The 14,835-nt window shown below is 47.1% G+C and overlaps 1 long non-coding RNA gene across 1 annotated transcript; it reads right to left on the bottom strand.

Annotated features, from left to right (window-relative positions):
* Positions 1-9,472: 9,472 nt before the first annotated feature.
* LOC118075729 (uncharacterized) lies at positions 9,473-11,539 on the bottom strand. Its single transcript, XR_004691441.2, has 2 exons — positions 11,226-11,539; positions 9,473-9,803 (listed from the first exon to the last, which is right to left on the bottom strand). It is a non-coding gene; the product is annotated as an uncharacterized LOC118075729 (long non-coding RNA).
* Between the last annotated feature and the right edge of the window lie 3,296 nt (positions 11,540-14,835).

The raw sequence follows: 14,835 nt of genomic DNA, 5'->3' as shown, positions 1-14,835 counted from the left end.
TTTTTTTCCTTGGCAAATAAACCCCGAGCAACTAGCCTTGCATTTCCTCTACCTTGGGTTGGTCTCTGTTTTGCACTATCGAAGAGGGGTGATTAATTTCATCCGATCTCTTCGGAGGTTCGGAATCCCTACCGGCATGGGCGTACCCAGCGCGGGGCGGGGGGCAGCTGCCCCCCTAGAAGCAAAAGGGGGGATGGTATAAAACAGCGTGCGGCGCGCGCTGTTGTCAACGCAGTTCACCTTCTCGGTCGGGTACACGATCTTGCCGCAGCGGGCAGGGCAGTCTTAACTATACCAGCCGCCATGGTCCGGCGCCCTGCCAGGCAGGGCCAGGCCCAACGGGCAGCTGGAGAGCACGGCACGACAGGCAGGGACGGTGCCAGCTGTGCTCCACCTCAGCCTGCTCGGCTGAAGTGAAACGGCGGCAGCGGCAGCAAAGCTGCCCCCGTCGAGGGAAAGTGCTGCCCCACAATGCTCCGCAGCACATCATTTGCACAAATGAGGAGCCGCGGAGCATTGTGGGGCAGCACTTTCTGTGCTGTGCTCGCTGTGACTTGAAGGAGTGTGGGCTGAAGTTAGCCTAGGTCCAGGTTTCCTTCGGAGGCAGCTTCGCTGCTGCTGCCTCGTTTTAGTCACTGCTGCTGGTAAAGGAGCGGGCGAGGCAGAAGCGCAAGGGCGGGTGGCTCCGTGTGCCGCCCTGGCAGTGGCTGGAAACAGCCCCCTCCCCTCTGTGGGGCGTGGACGTTGACCACGCCTCCGGGGGGATCCCGGCCATGTCATCGCCAGCCAGCCAATCGGGTGGCTGGGGGTGGGGGGCGTGGCTGGCATGCCCCCCCCCTAGTTTTGATCCTGGGTACGCCCATGCCTACCAGGGTAGGACCCTTTTAAACAGGCAAGAAAGCCTTTTAAAATTATTATAACAGTTTGGCGGGTCAATTATAAATGGAATGTAATTAATGAAATGTAATAGCGATGTTTTTTTTTATTATTGTAACTATTTGTTTTATTCCTGTGGAATTTCTAAAAGAAAGCAGTTGTAAAAATAAATAAAAAATAGTAATAATAAGTTGCATTACTGAAATAAATGCACTTTTCGACAATATTCTAATTTCCCGAGTTTCACCTGTACCTGTGAACAAAAGGTGGACACAACAGCTTCCCAGGGGTGAGCTCAGCTGAGCCCATAGTTTAGTTACTTTGCAGATACCGGTAATTTGCAGGCACTGTGTCTCCAGTTTTGTCTGCTCGCTCTCCCTCTGAAGAAATGAAGATAAGCCCTCACACAAACCAGCAAACTCTTTCATTTTCAGCAGTATCTTTCCACTTAGAGCTCAGCTGTTTATGCAGAGTCTGCTAATAGGGTTGCCAGACTCAATAGAGGGCAGGACTTTTGTGCCTTTAATTGCCCTGCTCTCTTTTGAGTCTGGAAACCTTAAAGAGAAACCAGCAGACCCTTTGTTTAATTTCCAAGCAAAGGGTCTTGCTGGTTTCTCTTTAGGGTTTCCAGACTCAAAAGAGAGCAGGGCAATTGAAGGCACAGAAGTCCTGCCCTCTATTGAGTCTGGCAACCCTATCTGCTAACAATCCAGGAGAAACCCCTCATGACTGAACTTCTTTCTTTTTTTCTTTTAGAAGAAAAAAAAAGAGGCAGAATAGTTAATGTTTTTGTTTTCTGCTGGTGTTTTTGTTGTTGTTTCCCCCTAAATAGCTTTCCTCCATATCAAAAAGGAAGGGTTTTTGTTTATTTATTTAAAGGAGACTGTCTTTTTGCTTGCCCTTCTTCCCTTTGATAAAAAAGGAGAGATTCGTGGGACAAGGGTTTTTTGGGGGGGGGATCGGAATGGAGGGGAGAAGATTTAGCTGGCTGCCTTATGCCGAAATGGGAGGTTGGGTACTATGCGAGAATGATGGGGAGGGTGTTTGTCAGTAAGCAGTGCAAGCAGATGCGTGTCTACTCACAAGCAAGCCCTACTGAATTCAAGGAGGCTTGCTCCCAGGAAAGCAGAAGTATGTTTAGTTGAACTCACTGGGGCTTATGCATTCACAGATTCCACTTAGACCTCTGAGTCAGGAAGCAGATATAACTTGACTAGTAAATCATTTGAACTACTCTTAAATTAGTTGAAAATATATTAAATATGAACGTTTATTGCATGTTTTTATGGTAGCAACAACCCACCCGGGGTGGCCTCACGAGACCCAGCTATGGGTTGAAGACCCATGGCCTCTACTGATTGGCAGACAGGGCATCAAACAGCGAGTCTTCCGCAGTTCCACCTGGAGATGCTGGGGACTGATCCTGCCACCCAGGACCTTCTGCATGCAAAGCAAATGCCCTGCCCCTGAGCTATGGCCCTTTGCCCTTACCCATACTTGGGAGGCTGGGAGAAGGGAAGACTTACCAAAGGACTGGGGGAAGACTCAGCCATGGCAGGCCTACAAGGGCTTCCTCAGTCGGAAGGAGTCTACTTTGGACGAGATGGGCCTGCCCTTATAGAAGCCAATGGGTTCACGTCTCTTGGGCAGGGTGTGGTACAATTCCAACCTCTCTTCTATACTCCTCTTCTCCTGCTGGCTCCTCAGAGGGGTCCGGACCGCTCTGGGACCATCTGGGATTTCTTGAACGGAAGCCTCCGTGTCATCAGGTGTGGCGCTGGCTCCCAACATGGTGAACTTGGGAGGAAAAGGAGCACAGTAGAAGCAAAAAAACCAGCCAACCCAGAAGTGAGATTTACCCCTCAGGCTGAAAAAGGTTGTCCAGCCGTGTTTTAGCCACTTGCCTCCCCTGTAAATGGAGCATGAAACTGAAATGCTATATGCAAATCATAATTTTTTTTAAAAAAAGATACTTATCAAAGGAAGTTGCCAACACAGAGCATTGCTCGGACCAAGGAAATAGGACTTGCCTGTGATATAGCAACCTATATGCCAAGATGTTGTTGGACTACAATTCCCATCATCCCTTACTGGCAAAAAAATAGCTAGGGAAGATGGTATTTGTAGTCCAATATTTGGGGACCTAAGAACACCAATATAACGAACGAAACAGGAGTTAGCCAAACCATGACACTACGACCATCAGCAGGAGTAACTTATCGTATTGATTTATGTGCCAAGAGTCTGTCACCGCTCCCTGCTGCTTGCAAAAGATGGGAAGGAGTGAAAGCTGGGCTTTCTGAAACTTTTCACAAATCTTTTACAATACCAGGCAAAAAAAGTGAACCATTGGTGGAGCTACCATCTTGCTATATAAGAGCTCGTTAGTTTTCCCGTGAGGAGGCTCCTAAGGCATCCTCAATTTACATGAAAAACCCAAGAACATTTCTGCCTCAAGAAGAGCTCTGCTGGACCAGGTCAAATGCCCACCTACCGTAGTCATAGAACTGTAGAGTTGGAAGGGACCCCAAGGGTCATCTAGTCCAACCCCCTGCAAGGCAATAGTCTTTCCTCTTGTTCTCAGTATGGACAACCAGATTACTGTGGGAACCCCACAAACTGGACCTGAGTGCAACCACAATCTTCCCACTATACTATACTGCTGCTAAGAGGCTAGCTTCCCAGGATATGGTTCTAAAAAAACATGGTCTGTCTAGCAAGCTTGCTAATGCAAAGCTCGTCTTTGTCCTGATACCACCAGGATGGAAGACTGGAAGCCCCACATACACCGTCTTGAGCTACATCTTGGGCAGAAGGCAAAATATAAAATGTAATGAATCATAACCAAGCAAAGCTGGGTGTCTCTTTAACCAGAATAAAAAAATTCCTTCAGTAGCACCTTAAAGACCAACTAAGTTTTTATTTTGGTATGAGCTTTCGTGTGCATGCACACTTCTTCAGATACGTGCACACAAAAGCTCATACCAAAATAAAAACTTAGTTGGTCTTTAAGGTGCTACTGAAGGAATTTTTTATTTTGCTTCGACTCAGACCAACGCGGCTACCTACCTGTATCTTTAACCAGAGAATGACCTAGAACTACACAACTGCGCCACCTGCTGCCAATGAGAGGCAACACACTTTCAATAAATTTTAATTGATCCCAATATGACGGGAACGCAAAACTCGTTTTGAATGAAAAAGCAACTGCTGCTAAAAAACTTGCAGGGCACAGTCTTTTTTTTTGCCAAACTTTAAAACTTTTAAATAAAAGAGTGTGCTCTAAACAATCATTAGATTCAGAACAGCAGAAGAAAAGTAACATGCCATCATAAAAAAACACCCTATCCTGTTTTTGAAAAACTAAAAAACAGGGAGTGGTGGCTGATTCGTTTCTTGAGGAGTAGCTATGTCGGTCTATTAGAAGACACTCAAAAGTTTCATGGCACCTTAGAAATGAAGAACTTATATATATTTATCATCTTTCAATATTTTCCCAAAGCAGCATACAATAGTGGAGGGAGAAAAAGCCTGGGGGAAATCAGCCAAAAACATGTACAACTTTATAACAATATACTATACTGTATAATAATTGTAAGAAACCATAAGAAGCAAGTAATTACTAAGCAAGAAACCATATTCTGTAACCATCATATCTATTTCAGCAAGCCAACCAAGTCAGAGAGGAAGGCTGCAATGCTAACCCTATTTACCTGGGAATAAATCCCTACTGAAAATCAGTAAACCTTAGCTTCTGACCCAGACAAGTTAGCATTGTAACTTATATTAGATATGCACACATCTCTAAAGTGTTGAACACAAACTACCTACATAAAAATGTCCTTAGAAACTGCACTGCTTGAATGAAGTTGGAAGAAAACACCCAACAACACTTGTATTCAGAGCATTTAGGTTCAATCCCCCCCCCCCCGCTTCCTGCCCCCTTACTAACTGGCCAGCCAGTCAGATCCAAACATGCTTTCCTGCCAATTTTTCATTGGCCTGTTTGATTCCTGCCTTTCTCCACGTGGCTATGAATGCCTCTTGGCAAGAGCTGGGGGATTAAATGATTTGTTGAGCCATTAAAAGGCCAGGATGGAGCAGCTGTAGTACGGTAGGTAGCTCTTTAAAGAGATTGTGGATTGAATCCTATCTACGGTATGCTGGTTGTACTCAGAGTAAACCCACTGAATTTAATGAGCATGACTACCTTGAGTTCATTAATTGTAACTGATCAAGTCTGTGCAAGACTAGCATTGGATAAAACCCAACATTGACCATTGGGAGGGGGGGGGTTGGTTGGTTCTACTTCCCTTATTCCACTCTCAAGCTCTGAGAGGGGACTTTTGGGAGTGTAAATACTAATGCTGTCAGCTTTGGCTGCTACTTTTGGATGTGAAAATTATTGGATAGCTTTACTTGACCTTTGGGTGATCTTTATGCTCACTTACAATATGGCCTACATCAGGGACTAAGGTCAAACTAAGGCCCGGGGGCCAGATGCGGCCCAATCACCTTCTCAATCCGGCCCACGGACAGTCCAGGAATCCGTGTGTTTTTACATGAGTAGAACGTGTCCTTTTCTTTAAAATGCATCTCTGGGTTATTTGTGGGGCCTGCCTGGTGTTTTTACATGAGTAGAATGTGACCTTTCATTTAAAATGCATCTCTGGGTTATTTGTGGGGCATAGGAATTTGTTAATATATTTTTTCAAAATATAATCCGGCCCCACACAAGGTCTGAGGGCAGTGGACCGGCCCCCTGCTGAAAAAGTTTGCTGACCCCTGGCCTACATTAAACTAATTATTAATTGTTGGTGGGTTTTTTCTAGTGTTAATGCTGTAGTCGTATTATTTTACTTTTTTGTAATGGATTGGATGGAGGAGGGAGAAAGGTTGTTTTCTGCTGCTCCAGAGAAGCGGACACAGAGCAATGGATTCAAACTACAAGAAAGAAGATTCCATCTAAACATTAGGAAGAACTTCCTGACAGTAAGAGCTGTTCGGCAGTGGAATTTGCTACCAAGGAGTGTGGTGGAGTCTCCTTCTTTGGAGGTCTTTAAGCAGTGGCTTGACAGGCATATGTCAAGAATGCTTTGATTGTGTTTCCTGCTCGGCAGGGGGTTGGACTGGATGGCCCTTGTGGTCTCTTCCAACTCTATGATTCTATGATTGTCACTGTATGACTGTATTTAGACTTTTTTAAAAAAACTGTGAATGACAGATACATTTGTGGAAAATAGGGTATATAAATAAATTGACTATAATATTGATTCTGTTACTGTTAGCCATTTTAATCCTAAGTATGCACACTATTTTAATTATCAATATTCTAAATGGGGGTCACCAACTGGGTGTCTGTAAAGGCCTTCATTAGTGCTTCAGATCCTGAGCTTTCATTATTATCATTTTTAAAGTACCGTATTGGCCCGAGAATAAGCAGCACCCAAATATAAGCCACACCTTTAAAATTCAAGGGGGCAAAATAAAAAGACAATACCCAAATAAATGTGTCCCTAAGTCAATCCTGGGAAATGTAGTTTCTCCCAAGGGGTGTTTCAATAGTTCCCCTGTGGGCTTCTTGGATGTGGCACCAGCGGGTGGTGGTAAGAGACCTCTTTCTCTTCCCTGCTCCTGTTTCCCCCCAAATTGTGTCAGCAGCAGTAGCCAGGCATGTTGGGCAGGAAAAAGGGGTTTGGAGGGTGAGTGGGTGGGAAGGAAGGAGGGTATTGGAGCATGTGGCAGGCAAGGAGGCTTATGGGGAGATAAGGGAGGGAGGCTTGGGGATTAGGGCTGCTGCTGGTAGCCTCCAGTCCAAATTCGGATTGGCTCAAAAACAAGCCAAGTTACCGTATTTTTCACTTTTGCACAGGAATAGCATGGCTTATTTCTGAGCCAACCCTGTTTGAGGAGGCAGGGGTCACCCATCACCGCTTTGCAACCTTAGGGCTACATTCGCATTAAACAAACAGAGCTGTGCATTTGAAACACACAAAAAATGTTGTGCTTAAAATACGCTTCTTGGCTTCAGGGCAAGTCCCATGGTCTGCAACTGACCTGTGCTTTGGGGAGCGGTGGGTGGGCTGTGCACCATGGCCTGCGTTCCTAGTTGCTGGGGGGGGGGGGAGCTGTGCCACTTTGTCGGTGGCCTCCCCCCCGCCCGACAGCTATGGGGAGGTTTGGCCCACACTCCCGGGCTGTTTTCGGGGGGGGGGAGCCACGTTGCTTTGCTGGCGGTGTAAGGTCACAAAGCACGGCTTCTGATTGGCTTCATGAAGCACCCATAGCCAATCGGAAGCCCCGTCGGACATTTGGGTTCGAAAGAACATTCGCAAACTGGAACACTCACTTCTGGCTTTGCGGCATTCGGGAGCCAAAACATCCAAGTACCAAGGCACGACTGTATTTTATGTATGTGTATAATTTTAATTCTATCAATGTTTAATTGCTTTTTAAAATTATTAACCCCCCCCACTGCTTTTAGAGATTCTTATTTTCAATTGTAAGCCGCTTTGATTCCCATCAGGGAGAAAAGGCAGGGTATCAATAAATTAATAATAATAAGAGATGCAAGTTTGATTGCACTCCTCAGAGGAAGCACATACAGTGGTACCTCAGGTTACAAACATAATTCGTTCTGGACAGGGGTTCCCAACAAAATTTTCTCGAGGACCCCTCATCGAGCCGCTATTGTGACAAGGACCCCCATTAATTCCTAATCCTAAAATTAAAAAGTGAGAGCCAAATTTAGAGTCTTTTTTATACGTTTTTTACAGTTACAACAGAGTACTCCATCAGTATACAGTTAGTTTTAATTTTCAGTTCTTAATGAGATGAGTTAAATCTGTCCTTTGAGTTCATTATTTCTGAAATATTAGGTTCCAAACTTGAAACTTTCACTCTGAAATCTGACTGCAAATCTCTACCTGCCTACTAGTCAGCAGAAAATAACTTTTGGCTCCATTAGCACCTTTTTATTAAACAATTTTGGCTGAGTGAAACATATCCAGCGCCGTGGTGCGAAGATCCCTCCGGCGCGCCCCCCCCCCCAAAAAAATTCCCAAGAATTGACAACCTTTTTTAGGCAGGGGACCCCCAAAGTTGTTGACCATTTTTAGGAAAGGTTCCCCAGAAAAGAAGCTGACAAGAAGCAGCGGGTGGAAATTAGCAAATGCTAAGGAAAGAAGGGGTGAAAGAGATAGGGAGGGAGGGAGGGAGGGAGGGAGGAAGGAAGGAGTCAGAGAAAGAAAGAGAGGGAGGGAGGGAGAGCCGTGCACAGCGCCCAAGCGACTCTTGCTTTTCTTGCTGGGAGAAGGGACGGACTGACAGGAGCTCCCGTCCACCACCACCCCTCCCAGCTCGCAGCAAAGCAAGCGGAGCAGGCTTGGTAACTGGCAGCTGGGGGAGGGGGAATGGGGCATCCCAAAAGTGCTCCTCCTGCCTTCCGTGCCTGCGTTCCAACGGAAGGCAGACAGGGAAGGCAGGCGGCTCAGCCCGGGAGAGGCTGTTGCTTTTGCAAGCAGAGCTACAGCCTCTTCGGGGCTAGAGCGCCTGCGTTCCGTGGGCTCCTCTAAAGCAATTACTTCGCTTGCTTTAAGGAGAGCCAACAGAAGGCAGGCAGGCGGCTCAGCCCGGAAGAGGCTGTTGCTTTTGCAAGCAAGGTGACAGCCTCTTCGGGGCTAGAGCGCCTGCATTCCGTGGGCTTCTCCCACCCAGTCACCCCTCTGTGCAAAGGGGGCTGATTTGTAAGGCGCCCGCACTGCTCCCTCACTGACAGAGGGGGTAAGACCACCACCCCAAAAAACAGTGGCCCCCTCTCTCTCTGGGGGTGGGGGTGGGCGGTGGAATGGGGTGGGGGAGGGGAAGGCGCAGCTGCCGAGGTGAAGAGGTGACCTCGCACCCGCTTCAAAGCCTCCCACCGGGTCCTGAATTGAGGGAGCAGGGGCGCCCAGCAGCGAGTCCGCCAGCCTCCGCCGACTCGGGAGTCTCATTGGGTCTCCTCGGAGGAGGCGGAGCCACGCCAAAAACTCCATAGAACAGCGTCTGGAGCTGCTGGCCACAGGCAGGGAGAGGGCGGGAAGGAGGCAAGCGAGCTCTGGGGCTTTCGGCGTGGCGCCTCCTCCTCTGAGGAGACCCAAGGAGACTCCCGAGTCGGCGGAGCGGATTGCTAGGGGCGCCACGCCGCGGCAGCAGTGCGTGGTGCTCCCGCTGCGCGCGCGCCGCTCAGTACGCGCATCTTGGGGAGGTGATCTTGCGGACCCCTCTGGCATAGCTCGCGGACCCCTGGGGGTCCGCGGACCACTTGTTGGGAACCACTGGTTCTGGAGGTCCGTTCTTAACCTGAGGCACGCTTTTGCTACTGTGGCCTCCCGCTGCCACCAACGCGCGATTTCCGTTCTCATCCTAGGGCAAAGTTCTCAACCTGAGGGACTACTTCTGGGTTAGCGGAGTTTGTAACCCGATATGTTTGTAACCCAAAGTGTTTGTAACCCAAGGTACCACTGTAGATAACTGTGCACCAATTTATTTGGGATGTTTCAAAGTAGAATTCCATGTGTTCTGCCAACAGTTAACAAGAGATAAAAGAGGACACAAGTACAGGAATGTAACAGCATTTATTGTAACAGATTTAAGTCTCCGGAGTGCTGCCATCTTGAACTACATCCTCTGTGACGGCCGGGAAGCAGCAGAGAATCTATTTCAGGACACTGGTCCCCATGGAAGATTGGCCTTGGAGATAACTCTTCTCTGGAATGGAGGAAGCCATGCATGTGGGGAGGAAGTAGCACCTGTGCTTCAGGGCTGATGAGGGTTGGTCCACTCCTCCTTCCTCATTCTCTGGTCTTGTAGCTTTCCAAGTTTAACAGGACCCAGCCTGATGGTGCCATGAATGCTATGAAGAAGGTGGTCAGGCCAATAACCGTCTCCTGTACAAGAGAAGACAAAAGCAGCAGCGCTCAGCCCTGAGACTTGAGGGAAGGGAGGATCAGCAGCATGCAGACACCCCAGGGCTACATCCAATTCTCTAAATGCCAGCACTAGAGACAAGAGTGTCTAGTGACGATTTGCACATTCAGAGAAACAACCACAGCTGAAGCTACTACATGTGAAAACACTACTCTGTAAGATATTAATATAAAGACGAAAGTAATAGATTAAGAGTTTAATTGTTTAGAATCACTAGATATGGTATTATGATAATATTTAAGCAAATCTAGAAGTATGTAAGATTAAGAATTTACTAAGCTAGATATGTAAAGAAGCGTAGCGGGAGGAGGGAGAGGAAGTCAACAGATTAGATTAGTAATAAGGATATCAAATATGAATTTTTTGTTTTTGTAAAATTTTCTTCTTTTTGTGTGTTTTTGTATTCTTTTTTCTTTTTGTTGTATGTCATTTTTGGTTTCTTCTTTTTATATTTCTCTTTTTTTATATATATAAAAAACCTTAATAAATACGTTAATAAAAAAAAACACTACTCTGTAACGCTTACAAATAAATTTTTTAAAAATCAGACATGGCTACAAGACACCACTGAGAGTTGACAGAGACCATCAGCTAAACACAGGAAGCAAGAGATTACTGGATTACTTGGTAGGCCCCAAAGGCTCTCTGTAACAAATGACATCTATAAAAGCTGTGTGTTATATGCATTATGCAAACATTCCCACCAGAAGCCCTCTCCTCACACCAACCATCCTTTAGGTGCCCAGGTACTCACAACCTGCCTGCACTGCCGGTCCACAAGGTACATCTGTCCTCACTTACCCTCAAACTTTGAAGTGTGCATGCACACGAAAGCTCATACCAAAATATAAACTTAGCTGGTCTTTAAGGTGCTACTGAAGGAATTTTTTTATTTTGCTTCGACTCAGACCAACACGGCTACCTACCTGTAACCTCAAACTTTTGTCCAACTTCAACTCCTTCCTAGCAGGAAGCTTGTTTCTCATCATACCACCGAACCAAACACCTTTCAATGATCAATCTTTCAATTACCACGACTATTTAAAGGGGCACGATAACTGCTTTAGATGTGCAGCACAGGAAGGGCCTAAGCTGAATACCAGCCACATGTCTAACGTGTCTGTATCCCACCCACCCACCGTTTTTTGAACAGCACAAGATCAGCTCCTCAACTGCACACTAATCCAACTATCCTTTTATTTGGAATAATTTATGATTTATGTAACCCATTTCCATGAGCAACGGCGGTGGTCCGCGCCACCTTTTTTCTGGGAAGTTTTTCCTCCTGGTTCTGCATTTCTGTTACATTTTCTCGTCTCCAATCAAAATATTTTAAAACGGAATCCTCCTCCTCCCCTGAACCCTCCCCGGTGCCCCCTTACCACGGGCCCTATAGGATCCTTGGGGGCCTTAGCAGTGATGCCTCTGACAGGCTGGGAAGCCAGGCTGGGCAGCCTGAGCGCCGCTCTTCTCAGCAACTGCAGGGACATGATGAGGCCGAGAGATGCAACCTTCCTCCTCTCCTCCGGTACGAAGCAAGAACAAGATGGCGGCTGACCATAGAGCTGTAACAGGAGTCGGGACTTCCGTTATAAAGGAGATCGGCAGCCGCCATTGGCCAACGTAATGATTCCATAGAGGGGGAAATAGAGCGGCTCACAGAGTCAGAGTCCCGAACTTCCGGGAGGCGAGGAACGCCGCCATCTTGGCTTATATGGAATGGCGTCGCTCTATTCCTTCGCACCTCTGTAGTGAAATGCGCCGCCCCTCCCACTCCCCGCTTATGTGCTTTGGAATCTGAAAAAATCAGCTCTGGCGGCGGTGTCACTCCAGCCCTATACATCTCTATGGAAAACCCTCACCCTCCCAGCATACCGGAAGTGTCGTTAGCACTGGAAATGCGCCCTCCCTCTTGCAGTCATGATCGAAAGGGCGGAAGGGACGGGGAAACGGCTTCAGAAAAGGGCAACCAGAAAGGCGACGTCAAGTTACGTAGGAAGTGGCGCGAGATCTGCTAAGAGTAAAATAAAATAAAAATCCTTCCAGTAGCACTTTAGAGACCAACTAAGTTTGTCATTGGAATGAGCTTTACTTTTAGCTTTTGCTAAGAGTAGTTGTGTCTTAGCCGATCTCCTGCGCTTTCCATGTCTTCCCACAATGCACTGTTTCGGTTGCCATTCTAAGCCTTGTCTACAATACTGTACACTTAATTGCATATTCCTATTCGTTTATTTTCTCAAGTATATTGTCCAGTAGCCGTTTAGAGGCCAACTAAGTTTGTTCTATGTGGGACAAGAAGCTACAGTTAGAACTGGATATGGAACAACTGATTGGTTCAAAATTGGGAAAGGAGTATGACAACTGTAACCTTATTGCTTTGCAATAAACAAAATGGACTCCTAACTCCTCTTGTCTCTGAGTTTTATTGGCCTAACTCAGAAGATAAGCCATTTTTGGCCATGCAACAATTTAACTTCTATGCAGCATTCATCATGTGAAAGGCTGGACTGGATGAATCCCAAACTGGAATTAAGATTGCCGGAAGAAATATCAACAACCTCAGATGACACAACCTTGATGGCAGAAAGTGAGGAGGAATTAAAGAACCTTTTAATGAGGGTGAAAGAGGAGAGCACAAAATATGGTCTGAAGCTCAACATAAAAAAAAAACCAAGATCATGGCCACTGGTCCCATCATCTCCTGGCAAGTAGAAGGGGAAGAAATGGAGGCAGTGAGAGATTTTGCTTTCTTGGGCTCCATGTTCACTGCAGATGGTGACAGCAGTCACGAAATTAAAAGACGCCTGCTTCTTAGGAGAAAAGCTATGACAAACCTAGACAGCATCTTAAAAAGCAGAGACATCACCTTGCCGACAAAGGTCCGTATAGTTAAAGCTATGGTTTTCCCAGTAGTGATGTATGGAAGTGAGAGCTGGACCATAAAGAGAAGGCTGATCGCCAAAGAATTGATGCTTTTGAATTATGGTGCTGGAGGAGACTCTTGAGATTCCCATGGACTGCAAGAAAATCAAACCTTATCCACTCTTCAGGAAATCAGCCCTGAGAGCTCACTGGAAGGCCAGATCCTGAAGCTGAGGGTCCAGTACTTTGGCCACCTCAGGAGAAGAGAAGACTCCCTGGAGAAGACCCTGATGCTGGGAAAGATTGAGGGCACAAGGAGAAGGGGACGACAGAGGACGAGATGGTTGGACAGGAGGCAGTGGAAGACAGGAGTGCCTGCCATGCTCTGGTCCATGGGTTCACGAAGAGTCGGACACGACTAAACAACAGCAAGTTTGTTCTTGGTATAAGCTTTCATGTGCCTGCACGAAATGTATCTGAAGAGGTGTACATGCACAAGAATGAACTTAGTTGGTCTCTAAGTTGCTACTGGACATTTTATACGTATATATATATATATATCCCTGATTTTAGTTGAGATTCCTGCATTGCAGGGAGATGGACTAGTCCAGGCATCCCCAAACTTCGGCCCTCCAGATGTTTTGGACTACAATTCCCATCTTCCCCGACCACTGATCCTGTTAGCTAGGGATCATGGGAGTTGTAGGCCAAAACATCTGGAGGGCCGCAGTTTGGGGGTGTCTGGACTAGATGGTCCTTGGGGTCCCTTTCAAATCTACAGGTCTATGGTTTAGGGGCAGAGCACTTGCTTTGTACACAAAAACTCCAGATTAAGCCCCTGTTGTTTCCTGCTCAGGCAAGGAGAGAGGCCTATTGACACAGCTGCTGCCGGTCAGTGTGGACGCTGCTGAACTGGGTGGAGTTTTTGATTCACTTTTTTTTTAATTCACAGTATTTGATTCATTTTAAGACAGTTTCCTTTATTACTACTTAATGCAGTATTTCATTCAGAACCATGAGGACTGGACTCTTAGGTTTTCTTTTTAGGGGAACGACTGCAGCTCAATGGTTTGCATGTTGGACATCTCCAGGCAAGGGTTGGGAAAATTTCTGCCCTATAACTCTGGTGAGTTACAGCCACCTGTTAACAATACAGAGCTTGCAGTGCCAAAGTGACCTCCCTGGGGTACCAAGCCTGGGCAGTGTGTATGGAGGGCTTGGGCTGCCCGGACGACAAGACCCCCCTCTCAGCCTCACTTATGTGATCCAAAAGAAAGGAAAGCAATACATTTGCCACCAGCTTAGCTGCAGGAGTTGCCGGAAGGAGGCATCCAAGGCGCCATCCAACCATCCTAGGGACTCCAGATTTGTGTAGGGTTTACCTTCTTAGCCTTTTCTTCTCCTGAATATACCCTGCAAGGCTGCAGAGGTTGAGGGTCAGAGTATTCCTTCTCCTAGATGGGCTTCCTTCCCAGGTTGACGAGCCCCATCTGCCTCTCACTTCCCTCTGCAGCACATGCAGAAACCGCTTTCTTGACCGTGGGACCCACCTTCGGCCTCGCCCGCTCAATCTGCCAATGCCTGTCTTCACATGCCAGGGAAGTCCCTAACTCACCGAGGGTTTGTGACCCATTGGCTACCCTCACCAGGTTTAGCCAGCCAGTCGAAGCTGTCCCGGGGCGATGGCCATTGTTGCATGCTGACAGCTTCTAGGAGCCACAGGTGAGAACTGAGTGCAGGGTGAGGACCAAAGGGGACAAACTACCCCAGAAGGAGCACGACTGTCTCCCACCAGAGGCACTCCTCTTCCCCTAACACCCCATACGCCCCATGGACAATATATTACTCTTAACAAACGATGGTGCTTCAGCTTGGTGCTGGAGCCTTACATGCAGGAGATTCCCCAGGGTCTCCAGGAAAGACTGGGAATGTCTCCTGCCTCAAACCCTGGAGAGCTGCTGCCAGTCAGTGTAGACAATACACATCTAGATGGACCAGGCTCCCAGCCCATGTACATATTGGGTTAGGATTTTGCATTGAGCACAATTTGCTGAAAGCCTGACCTTGCTTTATGTCCATAGTGCTGTTTCACGAAGCAAGCGTGGAGGTTCCCTTCTTTGACTGGCCCCC

The sequence above is a fragment of the Zootoca vivipara genome, chromosome 17 (genome assembly GCF_963506605.1).
Source record: "Zootoca vivipara chromosome 17, rZooViv1.1, whole genome shotgun sequence".
NCBI classification, from domain to species: Eukaryota; Metazoa; Chordata; class Lepidosauria; order Squamata; family Lacertidae; genus Zootoca; species Zootoca vivipara.
This window is presented reverse-complemented; position numbering and strand designations above follow the sequence as displayed.